Genomic DNA, 20,949 nt, shown 5'->3' on the forward strand with positions numbered 1-20,949 from the left:
TTCACCTCTTCTGCCATAAGCTTCAGTAAATCATCTCTTGGGATGCAGACGGCATGAATTATCTCACTGGCCAGCATCCTGCAAAGTCTTAAAAAACGCTGATGCAATTGAGTTCTCTGATGCCCTCACTGCGTCACTCCTTCAATGAGTTTTGGCGCCAGAACGCCAGCCCTGTAGTGATATTTGCCGAGCAACCGAGGTAAGAAGGGGCATCTTGGGCCCGGCATTTGGCCCGGGTATGCCAGGTGCTGGCACCAACCCTGGACCCAGAGGTTCAATGAGACAACTGCTGTTTTTAGATTTCAACTTGGTTCTTTAAGGATTTTTTCTATTTTGGCTGCATAGAAAATCATAACTTTACAACATCCATTTGAATTGAATGACTTCATACAAAATAGTAGACTATTTTGTGCAGGAAATTTTAAAAGTCATTTCTGGCAACAACAAAAAAAATTCTAATTTCAGCTTCTTAGATGAACATTATTGACTATTGTAAAAGGAGGTGAAATAAGATACGGTATGTGTAAGAATGAAAAACGACATATGAAAAACTACAAGAAAGCCTTTAGTAATAGCTACAAGAGCTCCAGATATGAAATAGACTAGTTTCTAAGCTTGGCAGTATCTTAATGCTTGTACAAATCAAAGTAGATATGATTTGGAACCCTAGGGTCCTCTTCTCAGGGTTTTAACACTTTCTAGAAATAAATCTGCAAGCACTTCATAGCTTTCAATCCATAAATAGTAACAGTAATGAAATTGTAATATTCACATTTTATCTCAAAGGATAAACACAAAAATAAACCACATACCATAAATAGAGAAGAGACATAAAGCAGCGCAAATAATAGAGATAGAAAAACTCATCGAGGGACTGTAAAATCCCAAATCTATCAAGCAAGTAGACAAAAAACAAAAAATAATGTCTGTTTTACCAAGTTGTGTTACAACATTGACAGAAATCATGTAATGTTGAGATTAAAATGAGAGATTTCTTACTTTATTGAATTTAAATATAATGGTATATTCAATAAAATTCACATTATTTCTACATATTTCTTCAAATGATCAACTTATTTTTTTAAATTATACCAGTACTTTTTTACTATATATTGAAAAAATATAATATTTTGAATCTATGTACACATCGAAAATGGCACCTATATAGCCTTTTGGGCCTATTACTCTCTGATCTATTTATATGCATCTTTAATGTAAAAATTGCAGTACCAATAGAGCCCTGAGGGGCTCCATGCTCCATAGAGGTTAATAGAGCTTGGAGCCGCTGAGGTTCATTTCCATATTTTTTAAAGCCTTTTTTTTCTTAAAAATAGTATGTCAGTGTACTGATGATAAATGATCTTTAAAACAAGATGTATTTACTCCCAAAATGATGTGAACATCAATAATTCTGACCAATAGTTTTGTTAGATGCCTCGTTTTTAATTGCCCTAGTAAATAGAAAATAAAAAGTAACTTTGCGTTAAATCACTGAAAAAGTTTTTCTAATTTTCCGTTTCTAAAATTCCTATACAAAGTATCTCAGCAGTAAAAAACTGCAAACATAATTTGGATAGTCTTATCCTGTAGTCATTTTACTATCTATATGTCATTTAATGCTGCAAATATACAAAGTTATTACAGTAAGGATTTTGCAAGTAAGTTTTCCAGGATAGAAAAGTAAATGTTACTCTAAGGTAAAGGATTACTTGGAGCACAGAAGGGAAAGTGAGCATTAAACTGAGCTCACCAGAGCTGTCACCTGCCTACTTGTCTCTCGTATCCCAAGTTGATACGGGCCAACCATGGAGATGGTTCCTCCACCCACAATGCAGACACAAAACAAGACAAGCAAACAACACACAAGAATCACGACGGCTCTGGGTCACAACAAGATTGCCGATGCAGCACAGAATAGAGTCCAAGAGGTATAGTTGAAGGTACAATAGCCGAGATTAGTATAAACAATAACAATAACAAGCACAGTAAAGCTACAGAGCTGAGATGTAAGACTATAATCAGAAAGGTCTGATGGGATTGGGCAGGTATGCAGATCCTGGACATGCCTGACCAGTGCAGCTGTCCATCAGACTAGTAACCATTTGCTGGACAGCGATGAACTGCAGAGAGTAGGGTGTGCCAAGCAGAAGCCTATACTACATATTCTGACCAAAGAGCATCTTCAGCCTTTACTTCTTAAAGGAAACCTACCACTTGTAGTGGCAGGTTTCTGATGGAAATACCGGGCACCAGCTCAGGGTGAGCTGGTGCCGGAGCTTATTTTCGTTAGTGTTTTAAACCGCAGTATCGCGGTTTAAAACACTTTTTAAATTTTATAGCCGGCGCAGGCAGGTACGCGCTCGGCGCTTACCGTGCGCGCGGCTACATAGGAAGTGAATGAGAGCCGCGCGCATGGTTAAGCGCCGAGCGCGTACCTGCCTGCGCCGGCTATAAAGTTTAAAAAGTGTTTTAAACCGCGATACCGCGGTTTAAAACACTAACGAAAATAAGCTCCGGCACCAGCTCACCCTGAGCTGGTGCCCGGTATTTCCATCAGAGACCTGCCACTACAAGTGGTAGGTTTACTTTAATACCTTCTAATAAATATGGCTTGAACTTTTCAGAACATTTGATGATGCTAAACGCAATTTTTTTAAACTTTATAAATAATTTATAGACAATTGTCTGCAAAAGTGGCAGAATAGCACAATCAGTTCCCTAAATGATTGGGTTCCTCTGAATGTCTAAGTTAAAAAGATTTAAGCTGAGAACTTTTCTTACCCTTTCCTTGGTGTGCAGAGAAAATAGTTTGTCTTCAAACTTTTTTACAGGTGAGATAGTGATCTGTGAAAAAAAAAGTTGGAAATATGAGTTGAAATAAGATCAAAAAGGAAAAAAAAAACATCTGGAAATCAAAATATTTGTGGGAGGGAATGGCTGTAAATGATGAATGGATTCTGTTTTACTGATAAGGATTATTTCTAATATTATTTGGACATGAATTTGATTAAATTTAATACATGAATATAATTTAAGTCTTAAATGGAACCTCTCACCAGCTTTTACCCCATTAGAAGCACTAAAATGGTTAGTGATGAGTGGACCCGAATTTTAAAATCCTGTAAAATCCAGTTGTCTAGCTCACAGAGCCATCATATGATATCTCACATTGGACGAGACTTTTCATAGATAAATTTGTAAGATTTAACATAGAAGATGTGGGTCCCAGAAAGGATATTTCATATCCTACCTGATGGGACTAGTCGTTTAGTGGTGTAAAATCTGGTGATGGTCTTGTAAAATGCCAAATTGAAATTTTCAACATCTGAAAATATGCTCATATGGATTAAATATGGTTCTTTAAAATTGGTATAACAGTACACTAAAAGCATAACATGCCACTGATCTACATAATTGATGATAAGTAGAGATTGGCGAATCGATTCTAAGGATTCTAACTTCGGTTAGAATTGCAGGAAAAATTCAATTAGTCACGAAGCCGAAGTTTATGCTGATTCGCGGGAACAAAGTTGTTTTTTTCCCCATATTTTTCCGTTCTCCGCTCCCCGGTCTCCGCTCCCGGTCTCCGCTCCCAGCTCCCCGGTCTCCGCTCCCCACTCCCAGCACTCTGCTCCCAGAACCACGCTCTCCACTCCTCGGTCTCGGCTCCCAGCTCCTCGGTCTCGGCTCCCAGCTCCTCGGTCTCGGCTCCCAGCTCCTCGGTCTCGGCTCCCAGCTCCTCGGTCTCGGCTCCCAGCTCCTCGGTCTCGGCTCCCAGCTCCTCGGTCTCCGCTCTCTGCTCCCCGGTCTCCGCTCTCTGCTCCCCGGTCTCCGCTCTCTGCTCCCCGGTCTCCGCTCTCCTCTGTCAGCTTTACGCTCCGTAATCCCCTCCCCGCGCTGGAGGACAAGGCAGAAACGTCCAGAACAAGAAAAGAAGAAAAAAGTAGGACAACTCCTATGTATAGATGTGTGTACATATGTGTATGTATGTATGTATAGGTGTGTGTGTATGTATAGATGTGTACATATGTGTGCGTGTATAGGTGTGTGTGTGCATGTATAGGTGTGTGTGTGCATGTATAGGTGTGTGTGTGCGCATGTATAGGTGTGTGTGTGCGCATGTATAGGTGTGTGTGTGCATGTATAGGTGTGTGTGTTGGTATGTATAGGTGTATGTATAGGGCTGTGTGTATATTTGCTCTATATACTGTTTATATATGTGTATTTGCTGTATGTATACTCAGTATGTGCGTAGATGTTGTATAAACTGTATGTGTGTGAATATATATTTTTATGCAGTATTGGGGATATTTATTAGGGCTTCTGCGCCATGTCAATTTTAGTTTTAGACTACATGGCGGCGCGCTGTATGCATTTTATACTACATGGCGGCACGCTGTATGCATTTTATACTACATGGCGGCACGCTGTATGCATTTTATACTACATGGCGGCACGCTGTATGCATTTTATACTACATGGCGGCACGCTGTATGCATTTTACACTACATGACGACACGCTGTATGCATTTTACACTACACAACGACACGCTGTATGCATTTTACACTACACAACGACACGCTGTATGCATTTTACACTACACGGCGGCTCACTGTATACATTTAATACTACATGGTGGCACACTGTATGCATTTTATACTACATGGCGATACGCTGTATGCATTTTATACTACATGGCGATACGCTGTATGCATTTTATACTACATGGTGGCAAGCTGTATACATTTACCACTACATGGCGGCACGCTGTATCTATTTTATACTACATGTCAGCACACTGTATGCATTTTACACTACATGGCGGCACGCTGTATCTATTTTATACTACATGTCAGCACATTGTATGCATTTTACACTACATGGCGGCACGCTGTATCTGATTTTTACACTATATCTGATATATTACATATATGGCGGGGGGCGTCGGTCTATGGCTCGCCTCAGGCAGCAGAAAGGCTTGGTTCACCCCTGCACACAGCCCTATAAAACCCAGCCATTTTCTATCTCAGCACTTAACACTTCATGTTGCTATTGTACTGTGCGATTCTTGCTGCAATCCCTCACTGTTCTCTAAGGGGGTTCTATATACCCCAAATAGCAGTTCTATTTAGTGACAAAATCGAATAGGAAGAAATCTGCTTGACTTTCATGCATCTGCAGTAGCGATTGGTGGACCAATCCCTGGTTGTTCTTTAAGGGGGATCTGTATACCCCAAATAGCAGTTCTATTTAGTGACAAAATCGAATAGGAAGAAATCTGTTTGACATTCATGCATCTGCAGTAGTGAGCTGTCAGTTGTGGGTTATCTGTATAAAACACATTGCCATACCTTTTGGGGGCTCTAGTTTACAGCCAGATTTACGTGTGAAATCCACATAGTTTATACAGTGATTTTCGCTGAATTTACACTGTCAGTTGTGGGGTATCTGTATAACGCACATTGCCATATCTTATTGTGGCTCTAGTTTACAGCCAGATTTACGTGTCAAATCCACGTAGTTTATACAGTGATTTTCACTGAAATTACACTGTCAGTTGTGAGGTAACTGTATAACGCACATTGCAATACCTTTTGGGGGCTCTAGTTTAGAGCCAGATTCACTTGTCAAATCTATGTAGTTTATACAGTAGTTTATACAGTGAAAAGAAGGGCAAAATGATCAGTGACGTCAATGCAAAATTACTACCGACATCCTCTGCACTCTTTTGGGGGGCTTTCCACTTGTATCCGCGTTGAACAGAATAGGTTCTGTCATAATTTATGGAATCATCTGATGTCAGTGTAAAAAGAGTGCACTCTTTGATGTTATAGTGGGATCTTGGCCCTCAGCTCAGTCCTTTCGAGCTGGCACATACGTTCCCTTGTCAGGCTGCGTTCCCGCTTCGCTTATTTGGGGAAGTTGGCCTATGTAAGTGCACATGGAAGTGAAGAGTGAAGCGATTCTAAGAGCCGCGGCTGTCATGTGCATGTTATACTAAAACACAGCATTGTTTGAAGACCAAACCACGCCCTATGCATATTTTTAAGCAGGCACAACATTCTACAACACCCTACAGGCTCTCTGCAGCCAGGAAATGCCTGTTTTTTAACGTGATTCGTTTTGATTCGATTCGGGTCGAATCAAATTTTTTCGAAACATTCTGTGAATTGGGACGAAACGAATTTTAACAAATTCACCCATCTCTAATGATAAGGCTACCCTTTGATGATCACCATTGACCCTAAAAAGTATGGTTGGTGTTGACAAACAAAGGACTCAGGTTGCCATGACAGTAATACGGGCTATAACGAAAGGAAACACTTTGTCTGCAAGAACCAAATGAGAATTGAGTTCCTGACTTGAAACAGAGGAATAGCCCGTAGGTTAATCCAGGGGTGAGCAGACAGAGCAAAGCAACAATTAACAGTAAGATTAAAGGAAAAGTCCAGGAATAAGCATAATTCATATTCAAGTATGTATTAGTATGTATTAATAATTAGTTGTTATTTAAAATGTTACTCCCCTTAGCAGAAAAAATGTGGTTGTAATTCACTCTAATGAAGAATTAAAATGGTACTGATTAAAATGCAGGATTAAAACCTGCATCATGTCATAAGGCCTCTTGTAGGTCATGCTTGATGTCAAGGGAGCTGCCTTACAAGGTAGCTTAAAGAGGCATAGTTTTCCTTATCCCATCCTGGAAAACTTTGCATATTTTCCCAGAATTTCCTTAGTGGAGCATCAATGGCTAAAAGACTCCACACGCCTACACGGCGGCAGTCTTTATAAGGAGAACACTTACTTCCTGACCCTAGTCACAAGCCCCTCACTCAGCCAAACCATTTCCCAACGCTGGACTGAGGAGACCCAATCAGGTGGAAACAGTGCTGTCTACAGTTAGGAGTCTGTTCCATCTGGAATAGATATACTGGTTTGGTTTTAGTCTCGCATCATGTCATAAGGCCTCTTGTAGGTCATGCTTGATGTCATGAGTGCTGCCTTACAAGGCAGCTAAAAGAAGCGTGGTTTGCATATTTTTCCACTGGTCCTTTAATCAGTCCTGTGACTTTGTCCCTGCGGAGGAGACATATAACAGAAGACAAAAGAAAGAGAGAAATTACTCTGACTGGAGCTCCAACAATCCTTTATAAATTCTTTATGAATCCAACACAGTATATTGCTTGATGCATCGATCCTTTTCAACGAGTATTGCACATCTCCACAGGTTTCTGACAAGAATAGCTCACCATTCAGACCAACTCCATTGCGTTTCCTAATCCTCCTTCATTGCCATCTCTCTTAAAGACAATTTCACTCGAAGAAATATGCGTATGGATAGTGTAGTATATTCTTTGTAGTTTAAAATTTTATTTTATACTAATTTTAAATATACAAAATATTTGTAAAAATGTGCATATCTAGACATAAGCAGGACGCCAGTCACACATGTTCACCCAACCCTGGGTTTCGCCTACACAGCTTCTTCTGGGCGAAGAAGAAGAAGCTGTGTAGTCGAAACCCAGGGTCGGAAACCCTATTCTTGTCAGAAACCTGTGACGTGCAATACTCATTGAGAAGGATCGATGCGTCAAGCAATATACTGTGGATTCATAAAGAATTTATAAAGGATTGTTGGAGCTCTGGTCAGAGTAATTTATCTCTTTCTTTTGTTTGTGGGACTGTTTGTGGACCGGTCCTGAGCCGTTGCCAAGTGTGCAACACATTAAGATTGTTTTAAGATAACAGAAGAAGAGTGGTGGTCACATGTCCACCTCACATGTCCAGCACCTGCATGTGCAGGTCTTGTGATCACCACTATGTTTGACTGTTGTCTGTTGGTTGCAGGGCATCCAGTATGGCCAGTGTTGTTAGGAGACCCATCTCAGTGAGGTAATGTGCAGTAATGGCAGTTACACACATAATTGCTATGGTAAAGAGCAGGAAAGTCTGTTACATCATCACTGGGGCAGAGAATAGGGAGGAGCTGTCACTGAGAAACTGAAGGACAACGGGAGTTATAGTTGCAGGTGATGGCCATCTTGGAGATACTGTAACTCCACCTATTTAGAAAGCCTGTCAAATTTTGAAAATCATAAAGTTATGATTTACTATTTAAGCTCCATGTTGTGATTAATGACATTGAGTTTTGTTGTATTGTACCCCTTTAAGTTAACATGCGAAAGTAATGGTGAAATTTATAAATAATCCCCCAGGAATAGGAATCGACACAGACTAAGGATCCTGATTGTTCCAGTGACCCACAGCTCTAATAATGAAGCAGAAGAGAGTAAAGTCAGCTTGGAATTTCAACGAAACAAGGAGATGAGATTGAGCAGTTCAAAAGAAGGGGATGTTGTGTCACATATGTACCTAAGGCTAAGATAAATTACTATTTCTTAGACTTTATGTATTAGGCTGTATTGCAGGCTCATGCAGAGTCCTTGAAAATCCATTTAGATACATATCCTCTTCTAGGTTACTTATGTCAATATTCCCTCTATTGGCTCTCTGGCAATAACAAGGGGCAGCAGGCTAATGCACATGTGTACTTAAGAGATTCAATCTTCTCTTGTTAACAAACATTTTTCATAAATAAAGATTTGACATGACACAAAACCTTGGAAGGCTGTATTTTACAACTGTCACAGTTACACCTAGGATCCTTGGTATGGATTATGGGTGCACCTCTGCCCTCATCTGTGGTCCCTGCTGCCACCGCTCCCCCGGGTCCGTATTCACCTCTCATGGCTCCGCGGCGGTCCCATCCTGGCCGCGGGCCTGTTTCCTGGCTAGGCCGCACGCTCCCGCTGCTAGGGCGCGTGCACGTTGACTCTCCAGGAACTTAAAGGGCCAGCGTCCTCCTCATTGGTACTGGCTACTTCAAGGCTCCTATATAGCCCGGTGGCTCTGATGGATCTTCGAGTCATTCTACCGAAGTGAAAGCCTCCTGTGCGTTTCCAGAAGCCTCCGTGTTTCCTGTGTGTTTCCAGGTGACTCCGTGTCTCCCATGTTCCTGTGGTATTCCCGTGGCCCTGTGGCGGTCCTATGCTCCTGTGGCCATCCTGAGGTCATGCCATCCCTGTGTCTGGTTCACTGCTTCCCTACCTTGGCTGCCACCGTGGGCCTAGTAGCACCGGTGGAATGACCTGGTGGCTTCCTGCCGCAGCAAGACCATCCCGCTTTGCGGCAGGCTCTGGCGAAGACCAGGGACCACTTAGATTCTGATCCCGGGTTGTGGCTAGTATCATCATCTCCCGCAGTGGTCCAGGGAGTCCACAGACTCTAGCACTAAGAGACTCTCCCAAACCCTCGTGTGTGACAACAACACAACCATGTGGTGGCCACTTAAAAGTAATACTTTGTCACATAATATAAAAAAATACATTGTCTTGGAAATTAAATCATCTTGTAATGCCAAATATTAGACTTTTAAGGAGATACCATTTGTATTATGATATACATTATACATTTATAACAGTTTTGCCTAACAAATTGTTATTTGGTTCACCTCTCTAAGCATCAAAGTTACTTTATTTATATTGGAAATCCTGGAACTTCCTCTTACATGCTAAAGATAACAGTTTACACAGAAGTACATATGTAACCATATTAATATTTACTTAACCTGTTGGTACTCCACGCAGTGATAGTCTGTTGTGGAGCTGAACCGGAATCAGTAAACACAGTGTCAGTGGTCATCTAGCGCTGACATCCCTGCATAACATCCGAAGAGAGCTCTTATCATGGGTGTTAACCCTTTAAATACAGCCATCTATACTTTCAAGGAGATTCACTGCACGATTGGCACCCCAAAAAACTTTTTGACCATTGCTATGGCAACCATGGTGTCTAAGCTAAGACCCCAGAGTTGTGCATAGTAAATGCCTGTAGGACCCTACAGGCATTATTCTAGCCAATGCATCAGCATAAGCTGACAGTACCAATACCCTGCAAAACATCAGTATTGCAGGATATTATAATGAGCAGTGAATAGGGGCCACGCCGTGAACAGAATCCCCTCAATGTACGTTTCAACCTGCGGCTTGTGTTATAAGTAAAACAGAAGTAAACAGATGAATTGATGTGCATGCACTAATATTTACATCCATATTTATTTATATTTATTATGAAGAACTATGTATAATTATATTTTCATTTTTAACGCGTTTTTGCTAGCTTGCACATTTGATAAATTTCATAATTTATGCATGAAATCATACATCTGGTTTATTCTTTCCCTGTTAGTATGTACTTAAAAAATGGTTCTTTTTGTACTAATGCATTGTTTTTCTTTGATCTTGTATCATCACTAACCTGTACCTAGGACGCTCCCTGCGTGCTTTGTCCAAAACTGAGCCTCTTGGTTGTGCCGCTAACAATGTGACTAGGTTACACCTAGGGGTTGGCATTTGTCTGGTCATGTGCGCGATCATGTGACTCAACCGGGACATCACAGTGTAATTGCCCCATTACATCTCGGCATAGGTGAAGTGACTTAATTAATTCATCTCATTGATTTTTTGCGTTTTTTTTCAACATGGATTTTTTTCCAGCATTTACGATAATTCAGGAGAAATTTCATCTCCTGTATATCATTATACCCCTTGTCAGGATTCAGAATGTGTGGATCCACTGGATCACACCGGGATGTGGTACTAGCCATCACCATGTGCTGCTTTTTATATATCTTAGAAATTTTCTTTGCATTATACATTCCCCCATTCATCTTTAGGTATTTAGCTCATTTTTAGTGTTGCCTTGGAGGAAGTTTATTTATTTGGAGACAGATTTTATAACTGCTATTGTCCTATTGATCTAGGCCTTGGTCACCTGTCAGTGGTATACCCCTACAGTGGATGCTTAGGTATCTACCCTCTATTTTTAGTCAGTTATTCTGGTGTTATATTTCTGACTGTCTCTCCTTTTGACATTTTTTGTATTTACATACTCTTTGTATTATTATGATTATGATTATTATTTGTATTATTATGATTATTATTATGATGTATTAAAGCATTAATCTTTTACTTATATGAATCATCACCTATTTTTTGGTTGATATTAGTGACCTTGTGGTCGAGCGAGTGGGTACAATCTGTTGGGTATCCCTTTGAGGTTTTTTTGGAAGGCTATTATAATGAACAAGCAATCAAACGATTGATTGTTCATATTCTATAGTAAAACAAGTACAAAGTTTTTAAATAAAAATAAACAAAAACATTTATAAACAGCCCCTAAAGCCCTGTTACATATAAAATCTACATATGAAATAAAAAAAAGGAAAATTCACCATACAAACCCCACATGCATAGTATCGAGATGTCTGTAATGATCCATGCAATAAAACAAAATCGCCATTAAGCCCGCATGATGAACAGCACAAAAAAATTTAAATAAATAAAACACCAAATATTTTGTGGGCAGCAAGGTGGCTTAGTGGTTAACATTACAGCCTTGCAGCACTGGGGACCTGAGTCAACATCTGCAAAATGTTTGTATGTTCTTTCCGTGTTTGCGTGGGTTTCCTACGAGTCCGCCAGCTTCCTCCCACACTCCAAAAACATACTGGTAGGTTGATTAGATTGTGAGCCCCATTTGGGACAGGAACCAATTTGGTAAGCTCTGTGCAGTGTTGTGTGTGCACTGTATAAATAAGGGAATTATTACTGTTATTGTCACAATCAGTGGTAGTGGAACCTCTGTACCACTGTGGATGATGACGTAAGGCGAGACCTGGGAGCGGAGTTTAAGTGGCACCCGGTTTTCACCAAAGCCCACCGCTAAGTGGGTTAGACTTAGGCAACAGAGTCAGGAACGGAATCGGGTCACAACGGGAATTCAGCAAACAGTCGCAAGTCATAATGCTTTCTCTAAGGCTATGAGGCACAAAGATCTGGCAGGGGTCACAGGAAGAGGTTGGCTATTTAGAGGTTGTCAGGTGGCCAGCAACAATTAGTGGAGCGCTGGCTCTATAAACTTTAGACGGCTGGCACACATGCCCTGGGAGTCGGGGAAGCGCATGTTGGAGCGTGGAGATCTGCACTGGAGCACGGCTGGGTAAATGGAACTGCTGCTGGGTGCGCATGCAAAGGGGTGCGCCTGCAAACCGAAACATGGAGCAGGAGCACCAGTGACAAATTTGTAGTGTTGAAAAGTACAATATGTAAAATACAACACGTCCTACAAAAAACAAGCATGACCGACAAAATTTGACCATTCCAAATTTCACCTCCATTTTGATTTAATTACTATGAATATCTCAAGGTGTAAACAATCTTCCTAAAATCTGTATTTGATAGTTTGAGAGGTGCAGATTTAAAAATGGGTTGATTATATAGGGGGTTTTTACATGTTAACTATTTAAAATTTCAGTCAAAACAGTAATTATCCCCAAAATACTCAATTCTGAAAATATGGAAAACCTATATTTGATTTGTAAGCCATTTGACATCAAAATAAATTATCCAGACATTTCAAACATCATAAAAATGTAAAGTAGACATATGAGAAATGTCATTCAGGAACTTATTTAGGTGGTAAATTAAACTGCCTGAAAGCACAATAATTTTGAATTTCAAAAATGGAAAATTTTTCAAAAAATTTACAAATTTTTTCTTTTTTTTTTGTAAATAAACTCAACATTTATCAGCCAAAATTTGCCACTACAATTAAGCACAACATGTGAGGAAAAAAAACAATCTCATAATCGCTTTGATAAGTAACAGTGTTCAAAAGTTATAACCTTATAAGTCTACATGTCAGACTACAAAAAATGGGGCTAAGCCTTAATCTATTAACTTGCTTCGTCCTTAAGGGTTAATTTTTAAGTTGCGTGACATCAAAATAAAATATCCAGACATTTTAAAAATTATGAAAATATAAAGGAGTACAAAGTTTCAGGGTGGCCTGGTCCTTCCTGACTGCAGGGGATACTACTATGCAACAGTCTTGGCCCACATAATAGTCTTGTATCATAATAAGTCCAGCAAGTTATGGATAGGTTTAGAGGCTGCTCAAGCACCTGCGCTGCTCCAATCCCTTTCTTGTGTGAGCACCTATATCATTCATGAACCCCACCTCGCAAAACTTCTGTACTTTAAGGAAAAGATCCTGAGAATCCTTCGGAAAATGCCTAAAACCTATTGACTCTTCGACAGCAATGGCCATCTTGCACCAATCACCGATAACCCAGATTTCCCCCCGGGAAAGTCGACCGCCTTCCTCACCCCTTTCAGATCTTACAACTTGCTTAAAACAGTACTACCGATCGCAGGTATTTCCCCTCTAGATGATCTACTCCCAAACCAGCAAATAAAAGCACGTTCCCAATGGCAATACACACAACTGCAACATCTCTACAAGACTATTAAAACAAAGGTGCAGCTCCACAGAGATACCACTCCCTTTGAACAAATATGTATTGCCCCAACCCCTACACCAAGGCCAATTTTGGCAATTTATGCCCTATATTTAGACAAGTGGGCAGACCCCATGCCTTCCTGCATGGAGGCCTGGCACCGTGAGTTGAATATAACCTAAAGCCCAGAGGAATGGGATAAATCTTTTTAACTATACCACAAACTTTTCACCTCTAACAAAGCTAGAAAAGTAAAAAAAATAAATAAAAGTCTGAGAACTTATTATAAGATCATCTCGAGATGATATTGGGTCCCAGCTCAATTCAATCCACTGCTCCTGTTCAGCAGAGTGCTGGAGATGTAAGCTGGCACCTGGCACAATGGCACATAATTTATTAATTAATAATTGGTGGGAGTGTCCAATACTACAACCCTTTTGGCAAATGGTCATAAGACTGATCCATAAAGTCACAGGTGTTAAGCTCTAAAACAACCCAACACACTTACTCCTATCCATGCTACCTATTGTGACTCCCACTGCCAAGCGCTCCCTTCTGAGCTTTTTTCTCATAGCGGCTCTGGCACTGGTCCCCAGGCTCTGGAAAACTATGAGGATTCCTTCCGCCACGCACCTCCTACAAGAAATGCGATCACTCCAGAGGATGAAGGAACTCAGGGTTGACTCACATTCCACAGTAGAGAAATATCGCCAGACCTGGGGAATCAATGTTACATGGTCTCTTCTAACATGAGAGAAGATGGGATGTTCTTCTATTTTTCTGTGTTTTGACTTAAGTACATATAACCCCAACGTACATCTTTCATGACAACTGGTAAAAGTAAAAGCTATGTCCTGTATGAAAAATTGTTCAATAAAAGCCAAAATAATGAAAAAACATAAAGGAAACATGTTGGAAATGTTATTTACTAATATGGGTAGTAAAACTGTCTGTGTGAAAACAAGATAATTTAAAATTTTCTAAATGGGAATTTGCCTTTTTATAAATAAATGCAAGACTTGTCGGCTAAAATTTACCGCTAAGTTGAAGTTCAACATGTGATGAAAAAAAACACTTAACTCAAAATCACTTTGTTAAGTTAAAGAGTTAAAAAGTTATAACCATATGAAGCGACGCATGTCAGGTTACAAAAAATGGGGCGGAGCCTTAAACTATAAAGTGGTTGTGTCCTGAAGGGGTTAAAACTGGTACTTGAGCAAAAACAACTATGTGGAGTTCAACTAAGAGTCGAAGCAGAAGATGATGGGAAGACTGATCTAGTATTTCTATTCTTAGTATTCCTAGTATTTCACTGGCACAGGGTAATACTTCTGTTCAAATACATTAACCTACAATTAAATTAATTTGCTTTCACACAAGTAATACAGAAGAGAAGTCTCGTCTTCCTTATTCATGAAAGGACAAATAAAATGACACCTGATATAAAGTCTGTAAAGATGGATTTTAAAAAGGAGCATTTTCTTTAGCCTTGTGAAGCTCTATGAACTTAGACTTTGCCGACACAGCAAATACAACTATTTTGATGAATGTGAATTCTTAAATTAACTTTTGACAAAGAAAATGAATTCAGCAAAATTCAATGTCATCCTATACTGATGAATGATGTATGTTCTCATGACAGAAAACAAGGTCAGTGGCCAAAGTGCAGCTTTCCATAGAACACCTCAGATGAAAACCACCTTATAGTGATAGGTAAGAAGCAAGGGCCCTACTATCTGTTCTATCGTCCTCCTGGTACAATTACTGGACACTTTTTCAACAAGCAATATTTCTTTTAAATTTTTAAATAATTTTGTTATTCTGTATTAATGCACACTAATTATTATGTACTGGCAGTCCCCTACTTAAGAACACCCTACTTACAGACGACCCCTTGTTAAAGCAGACCCCTCAGGCTACTGTTACCTCTCTGAATGCTTCACTTTAGTCACAGACTGCAATGATCAGCTGTAAGGTGTCTGTAATGAAGTTTGATTGATAATCCTTGGCCCCATTACGGCAAAACATTTGGAAACTACAATTGTCACTGGGGAAAAAAAAATTGTCTGGATTTACAATTATAAAATATTCAGTTTTGACTTACATACAAATTCAGCTAAAGAACAAACCTATGGAACCTATCTTGTATATAGCCCAGGGACTGCCTGCATATTTTTACTAAATGTAAAGAACACAACAGATGCTATTTCTTACTTTGCACGTAAAGTGTGATTTGCAAGCAAACTTTATATATATTGTGTAAGATTTGTGGATCTATTTTGCTAAGTGCCCACTAATTTCTATTATACGTATTGTAAATCCACTATCCAAGGCCTTTTTTAAATTTAGCGGTTTCATTTTTCACTACCCACATTCAAAAATCTATATATTTTTTTACTTTTCCATGCAAAGAGCTCTATGAAAGCTTGTATTCTGCATAACAAATTGCACTTAATAGTGACAGTATTTAATATTCCATGCCGTGTACTGGGAAGCGAGAAATAAATTCTGAAAGCGGTGAAAGTAGCGAAAAAGCACATTTGCACCATTTTATTGAGGGCTAAGTTTCTACAGCTTTCAATGTGTACCCCAAATTACATGTCTTATGTATTTTTTGGGTTGGTACGATAGTGGGGATACTATATTTATATAGGTTTTTATGTGTTTTAATAGATTTTAAAAGATTCAAACCTCCTGTACAAAAAAAAAATCTTAATTATTAAGGCGCTAATTTTTCATACTTTAGCAGAGCTGTGTGACATGTCATTTTTGGCAAGATGCGATAATGTTTTCAATGCTACCATTTTGAGGACTGTGCAGTCTTTTGATCATGTATGTTGCAAAATGTAAAAAAGTGGTGTTTTGGACATATGGGAGATATTTTCCATTGAGGGATAAAGAGTTGAGAACATTTTTTTCGGACATTATGGTACCTGGGGATATCTATAATTTTTAACTGTTTATTTATTTATTTATATAAGTTTTAGGGAAAGGAGGGTAATTTCAAATTTTCTGCATTTTTTATTCATTTACTTCAACTTTATTTATTTTTTCACTATTTTTCAGATTTCCTAGGGTTCTTTAACCCTAGGTTGTCTGATTGATGCTACCATATACTGCCATACAAAATTTTTACTACTAGGATTTTATTACTCATCTACTACAATGTGGCAAATGCACATTGTAACAATTGGCTAGAAATCATACAAAGTCCTCTAACAAAGACCCAAGGCTGTCATGGAAACAGCGATTAAGCAGCAAACATCAACCTTGTATGGAGAAGGTTCAGCCCATGAGTCCTCTCCATAGACCTAGGTATCTGTATACCACACGGCGGTAAGCAGTTAAGTAACTGACAACTGGTGCGACTGTAACTTGTTCATTTATATCTCTGCCACATTCATGTTTCATGCAATTGCAACTAGCTGTCCTTTCCCTGCAGCTGAAAAGCATCCCCATAGCATGATGCTGCCACCACCATGTTTCACTGTTGGGACTGTGCTTGGCAGATGATGCGTAGTGCTTGGTTTTCTCCACATATACCACTTACAATTGACACTAAAATTCAGTCTTTCTCTCATCAGACCAGAGAATGTTGTTATTTCATAGTCTAGGAGTCCTTCATGTGTTTTTTTGCAAACAATATGCAGGCTTTCATATGTCATGCACTGAGGAGAGGCTTCAGTCGCCAAACCTTGCCATAAAGCTGCAGGTGGAAGTTGACTTTGTGGAACATTCTTCAATCTCCCTACTGCATCTGTGGAGCTTAGTCACATTGATCTTGGGGTTCTTGTTTACCGCTTTCACATGATTGCTTAATTTGGCCAGACGACAAGGTCTAGAAAAGTTGCGGTCTTCCCAAACTTTTCCATTAAAGGATTATGGAGGCCACTGTGCTCTTAGGAACCTTGAGTGCTGCAGAAATTTCTATGTAATCATGGCCATATCTGTGCTTTGTCATAATGCTAACTCTGAGCTCTTTGGGTAGTTCTTTAAACCTCATGATTCTCATTTGCTCTAACATGCACTGTGAGGTCTTATAGACAGGTGTGCGCCTTCCCAATCAAGGCCAATCAGAAGTAAATGGACAGCATGTGTAAAATATGAGCGTCAGAGCAAAGTGTCTAAATACTTTTCTTGTTTAATAAATTATCAAGAATATCTACATTTCAGTTTTTTTGTCAAAATGAGGGGACAGCGTGTACATTAATGAGCAAAAAAAGAACTTTTCTGATATTACTAATCGGCTGCAATGTCACAAAGAGTGAAAGATTTCAAGGGGTCTGAATACTTTCCGTACCCACTGTATATCTTTGGCTTTCATTTTAAGTCAGAAATTTATCCAACGGAGGGAAAAATACCATGCAAATGCAGCCTTAGTATAATTATTTATTTTTGGACATTTAGGGCACATAGAATTTATTATCTAAAATATTTTTTTCGAAACCCATTTAATGTCCAATGAATGGGACAAAAAAACTTGCAGGACTATAAAATAACCTGTTTCAAAACTATAACAAGATTTAAATTTTTTATTTGACATGTTTATCCTGGGAACAAAGATAATTGATGACTGTTAATTGTTTTCCATCTTCATACTAATTGCTTTAAGCCACTTTTGGGGGCTTTCTCCAGGAGACCTTCTAACATCATTTAACAGAAGTCTAGAGTTAGAGGAGGCATGAGAATTACAAGCTTGCCGCTGGCACAACCTATTAAGTGAAGAGAGTTTTGTTTGACCTATTTGAGTACTACATTTGTTAATAAATAGCAATTAGCTGACAGTTTCTTGACATCTTGGAAGCGAGTGCTCAGGAGGTTCCCTTGCCTTAAAGTGTGAAAAATTGAGTAATTAATAGCCAATTAATCTTTTCATTTTTTGATAGCCATCATATATCTCTGTATTTACTATGGATTTATTATTGCTAAAGACTTTCCTGTAGTAAATTATAACAAAATGTGGGGGTATCCTATAAACCTAGGATGCCAGAGAACAACCTATGAGCCGCCTATGGGATATGTTCATTCAGTATTAAAATTTAAGGTTGTAGACCTGTCCCTTGGTTTTGGATGAAGGTGAGGGATTTTACTACCTCCAAATTAACCAGTCTTACACCTCAAGATCCACTTGAGGCGGTTTTGCTACCTAGACAGAACTGAACAGGGGAGTGGGCAAACTGCTACATTTTGTGTCAGGAGGACTTAAAGTGTAACCATCATTCTGAGCAAAAAAACAAAAGCAAAGCAACAACATAATTCTGCTCCAGGTGTCCCTGGGAATAATTCCTCAAAGTATTTTGCCTCTTGGTCCTAATTTAGTACCTTTTTTGGCCCATAGCAACCATGGTTTCCAGGTCTTTAAAGATCTACAATCAGCAAGATGAAGGGGCGAGACCTGCCTCCTGTCACCTCATCACAAGCACTAGGTTCTGACCAATGACACCATAGCTATCTATCCATCTATCTATCTATATCATATCTATGTCATATCTATCTATTTGTTCCACATCTCTCTAGCTATCTAATATCTATCAATCTCATATCATATCTCATATCTAGCTATCAAATTTCTATCTCTTTAGCTCATATCTGTCAAATATCTAACTATTTAGCTCATATCTATCTATTTATAATTACAAAAAATAAAAAACGGCAGCACTCCATATAGTGAAAAACAAACGTGGTTTTTATTCCACCTCGTGTGACGTTTCGGCTGTATCCCAGCCTTTGTCAAGTTTGAGTGCTGGAGTGCTGCAGACTCTGTCTGCATGGTGAGAGTGTAGGATAGCACCCATAGACCAATTTTTCAAAGAGACTCTGCTTCTATTTTTTCCAATTTCTATCTATTTATAATTAGAGATGAGCGAGCACTAAAATTCTCGAGTGCTCGTTAATCGAGTCAAACTTTTCCCGATGTTTAAGTGCTCATTTCGAATAACGAACCCCATTGAAGTCAATGGGAGACTCGAGCATTTTTCAAGGGGACCAAGGCTCTGCAATAAAATGTGTTATTTTATTGAGAAATAAGGAAGTCAGTCCTGTTTCTTGGTTTTTTTTATTCAATGGAATATTTGTGAAACTTCAAAAAGGAGAATGACCCGTGTTAAACATCTGCAATGTGTTCTTCACATACTATTGTGAAGAACACTGTTCTGCACTAATGTCTTCTGATAAGTTAGCAGATGTACGGAAACATCAAAATTCGGGTAACTAATCCAATTACCTGCCCTACAACATATCAAAAGGTTTTTGAAATAACAGTTACTCTTTAAGTCAGTTCTACAAACACAGTCAACCCACTGTTCAAAATATTCTAAATTAACATTTCTTTGTAATGTAGACTGGAATATGGCATGGTCTAGGAGTGAGAAACTGGTTTATATGTGTGCTCCCACAAAGTATCAAAAATTTGGGATTTCTCATTCAGCATAGGATGGCTGTCGTATCACACTCCAATTCACAGCAATTGTCAACTGGATAGGGGACTCTTGGTCTTACAAGCCAACAAAACACCTCTCTCATACTTAACTTGATGCGGGCATACCTACAAAATCTTTTCACTTCATATCTGAGGACATGAAGAGCATGGCGAGTTGGGAACCTGCTGTTTGTGTTACTGGGTTGTGCAGTCTGAAGTCAAATACTGAATACAATGAATGTTCAGCTGACAACTATTTCCTCTCAATCAGCCAAGAATTCATATAAAAACATTGTGCCCAAGTTTTTCATTGTTGCGTCCGATTTATCTTTTCAACTTTTCGATTCCAATTTTTTGGACTCCAGATTTAATACCCTAGAAGGTAAATAAAACTAGTCCAACCTGCAGCTCCCCCCCTTCCCAATAAAAGATAGCAAATACCCTGACTAAAGATAAACCTCTTTATGTGAAAAAATTAGTTCAGACAAGGACATGTTCTAGTATATAATGGACAGGATATCTGACCCATTAAAAAATGGCCCAATGCACTGGTCAATAAAAAAGTATTGCATTTAATATAGATGTGTGGTGTCCATTGAAAAAAATTGTTACTAAAAGATGGCAGCCACGTGAAAAAGCCCTTAGTGCGGACTTATCTCACTGAATAACAAAAGAGGGGACCATTCTAAAATCCAACAAAATCCAAACTTTCAAAGAAACTGTAGCTGTGCTATTTTTGGAAATCCTGTTCAACAATATGAGAGTTATAGAATAGACTTTTTTGGTTGTAGGAGGCAGAAACAGGGCTAGTCCACTCTCAGCCATAAAGAAAAAAAATCTACTAATGAGATAAAAATGGATATTATTTCTTATTTAATGCTTCACACTCTGAAAAAAAAAAATCCCGGATACTGTCTATGAGGTATATTGACTAGTCAAGTGATCATAGTAAAGCGTTTAAGTAATAACAAGAGACAACAACTAATCTGATCGCCTGATTACTTTTCTAAGTGATTTTAATGGTACAGTACTAAAGATGAAATGAAATGAAGAGTGAATTCCCCCAATGATTCACCATCCTTCAAATGTCATTCTGCAGAGCACAATAAATGGATTTTCTCACTCTAGTGAGAATTGCTATCTATTGCCATCTCATCAGGCTAATTAACT

At 39.0% G+C, this 20,949-nt stretch overlaps 1 long non-coding RNA gene across 1 annotated transcript in view; it reads right to left on the bottom strand.

The window, feature by feature from the left end:
- LOC140105874 (uncharacterized) overlaps positions 1 to 20,949 on the bottom strand; it is a 167,243-nt gene that overhangs the window by 19,303 nt on the left and 126,991 nt on the right. Inside the window, exon 2 of the long non-coding RNA XR_011850664.1 lies at positions 2,782 to 2,844. This is a non-coding gene — a long non-coding RNA (uncharacterized lncRNA). The remainder of the gene's footprint in view (positions 1 to 2,781; positions 2,845 to 20,949) is intronic.

The sequence above is a fragment of the Engystomops pustulosus genome, chromosome 11, assembly GCF_040894005.1.
Source record: "Engystomops pustulosus chromosome 11, aEngPut4.maternal, whole genome shotgun sequence".
NCBI lineage: Eukaryota > Metazoa > Chordata > Amphibia > Anura > Leptodactylidae > Engystomops > Engystomops pustulosus.